A 3,283-nucleotide genomic window follows, 5' to 3' on the forward strand; every position below is an offset into this window, starting at 1 on the left:
GAACACAGAGATTACAAAAATAATACCCTCCCCTCACATTGCAAAAGTCATCCCAATACCAACGAAACACTGATTCAGAGCACTGAGATCAGAGCAACTGCCATGAACAGAAATTAAGACTCAGCCCAAACAGCAGAGCTCATGAAGCGTTCAGTGTGAGAGGGGAAAGGACTCAGCGCAGAACAAGAGCGCGCTTGTTTGTGACACAAATACCTTCAATGCCTTTCATTCTGCACAACAAACAAGGAAAGGTGTTGCTGGAAAAAATAAAACAATGCACACAACATGACTAAAAATATACTCACAAATACACAGGAGGCACAGAGTTATCGTTGTACTTGTTAACTTTGATACTATCCAGTAGCTGAGTGTCTGATTTTTCAGTCTCAGAACAGCACAGCGCATGTCATACCTTCACAGCTCAAACCAAGGCATTTTCAAGCCTTCCTACAACGCATCTCCTCTCCGCAGAATGAAAGTGAAGCATTTCACAGTAAAAATTATCTACTGTGAAAATGAAATAAAAATAAAATGGCTGACTCCAAGCCATCTCTGTCTTTGTGGTATCCAAGCATGGTTAACTCTGAACAAAACCTGCTCTTTGGGAAAGGCACCAAGAAAGATCCACAGCTCCAGAAATACACACTCAAATCTTTCAGACAGTCACCTCCTCTCACTTCATTCATCTTCATGCCAGCCCAAAGCAAACACTGCAGTTCTTCACTGTACCACAGGTGCTTGGGTTGCTTGTCAGGCTTCGGACACAGCAGTGCATGACAGTAACAGTGCGTGCTGGTTGGTGACACATTGCATCCGTTGCCTCATTCAGTGAACTTCAAGCTCAAAGCACTAAAAAACAGCTGCTCTGTTCTTCCTTGAGCACTAAGAAAACAAAGACCAAAATGTACCAGTGGTACAACTCATCCTAATCTTGCCAATAGTGATGTTGAAAAATGAGAAGATTAAGTGTTTGTATTTAGTTTGCCTAACAATAGGTGAGCTGCTTTCCATTTAGAATGACACTGACATGAGAAATGGGAGGACAACTGCTGCAGAACACAGTTCTTGCTCTCTATGAGAAGAAAATGAATGTGTGAATGCCCTGCTCCACCTTAGCAGGACCTCAGGCTAAACAGCCTAAGTGCTGAAACACATTTACTTCTTCTCTTTGGGCTAAATCTAGGGAACTCTTGTGAAGATAAGGAGGGCAGAGCTGCTGTTGCAGCATAATGCAATCCCCCTAGAAGTTACAAGATCACAGCGAGCAAGGCTTCGAGCCTTCCTGAGGATGACTGCCAGCCTTCACCCAACAACCACCAGACAGAGCCCAGAGAGCCCTCCCATCATTTTGGAGCAACGTGCAAGAGGGTGGAGCAGTTCAAGCTCCCGGGAACTCAATGCGTATGTAATCCATTTTGGGGACATGTGATGATGAAAATGCACACGCTTTGCCTTTACACGTACAGCTGTGTGCCCGCTTGCTGCGCATCCCCATGCACCAGGCACTGTGTTAAAGGAATACCTGTCTGATACAACTCATGGCCAAGTTACTCTGTCGGATTTCTTGGCTTCAACGTGAAATGATGCTTAGTGAGCAAACAAACCCAGAGCTGAAGGAAGTACCAGGTTTCTGTAGCATGCAGAAGCTGGCCAAGCTTATAAAAGCCGGTGAAAGCCCGGCCACGAGCACCTCATGCCTTAAAAACAAGTCGGATCCGCCCAATTTCTCTTTCAATTTACAAATTGCGCGGATCCTTCTTTCGATCCCCGGCAAGGAGCGGCCCGTCGGACACACCCGCACGGCTGCAGCCAGGCACAGCGGCCACCCCTCCAGGCCCACGCTCCGCTCCCGCCGCACCGCGGCTCCCGGCGCCGTCAGCGCCCCCCCCGCCGGGCCCGGACCCGCGCCGCCCCCATCACCTTCCTGGCGTTCCTGACCGCCCTCCCTCCCGAGGCGGCCGGCACGCAGCGACACCCGGCTGAGCGATGCGGGCCCCGCGCGGCCCTTCCGTCCTTCACCCCTCCCGGCCGCGGCTCCTCCCTCGGTCCCGCTTATCCCCGCCGCGGCCTGCTACCTGAGCGCGCGGCAAGCTCGGCGCCCGCCTCCGTCCAGCAGCCCGAGGCCAGGCTGCCGCGGGGCCGGCAGGAAGCGGCTGCGGCGCGGCCGGCGCCGGGGGAGGAGCGCGGAACTCGGGGTGACCCCGCGCGGCGCGGCCGCGGAAGGGGAAGGCGGCGAGGAAGGAAGGGAGCTGCGGCCGGGAATGGGCTCGGCCTTGCTTTCCCCGTGGCGAAATGCTTAGCCCGGGGTAGGCATTAGGGATCGTTCCTCCGCCGCGTCCTAGCGACGAACCCAGCCGGCGGCCAGGGGGAACCGCGCAGGAGCTTAGCAACGGCCCTCTGGATATTATAAGGATGGCAGCGTCTCCTGCGGTGTTCTCAGCTCCCGGCCCCGGCCGGACTATTAGAAAAAAAGAGGAAGGCTCTGTGTCACAGAATACGATTAAATCATAGAATCACGGAATTGTTTCAGATGGAAGGGACAATTAAAGGCCGGCTAATCCAATCTGCGTGCACCGAACAGGGACACCTATTGCTACATCGGGTACTCAGAGCCTGGTTCAGCCTGACCTTTGTGTCTTCAAGGATGGGGCATCCATCTCTCTGGGCAACCTGTGCCAGTGCCTCACCACTCTTATTGTAAATAACTTCCTCATGTCCAATTTAAATCTCTCCTCTTTCAGACAGTTTCCTCTTATCCTGTCCCAGCAGACTCTGCTAAAGAGTCCGTCCCGTTTTTTCTTACAGCCCCCTTTTGACAATGAAAGGCCACTCTCAGGTCTCCCCAGAGCCTTCTCTTCTCCAGGCTGAACAGCCCCAGCTCCCAGCCTGTCCTCATAAGGAGGTGTTCCATCCCTTGGATCATTTTTGTGGCCTTCCTCTGGACATACTTCAACCAGGTCCACATCCCTACTGAGGACTCCACATCTGGATGCAGCACTCCAGATGAGGTCTCAACAGCAGAGAGCATAGATGCAGAATCACCTCCTTGCCCTTGTTTTGGATGGAGCCCAGGATACAATTGTCTTTCTGGGCTGTAAGTTCTGACCCCTGAGGGACACCACTTGTCACTGATCTGCATTGGGGCATTGAACCATTGACCACCACTCTCTGCATAAGATCTTACAGCCAGGTCATCCATCGAATAGTCCACCTGTTAGGACTGGTCCAGCCAGCTGCATCTAAGAGCAACTCTGCATCCCTTTAATCTATGTTTATTTCAGTC

The sequence above is a fragment of the Centrocercus urophasianus genome, unplaced genomic scaffold (assembly GCF_019232065.1).
Source record: "Centrocercus urophasianus isolate 14NV4802_14NV808 unplaced genomic scaffold, USGS_Curo_1.0 seq_2, whole genome shotgun sequence".
Classification (NCBI taxonomy): Eukaryota; Metazoa; Chordata; class Aves; order Galliformes; family Phasianidae; genus Centrocercus; species Centrocercus urophasianus.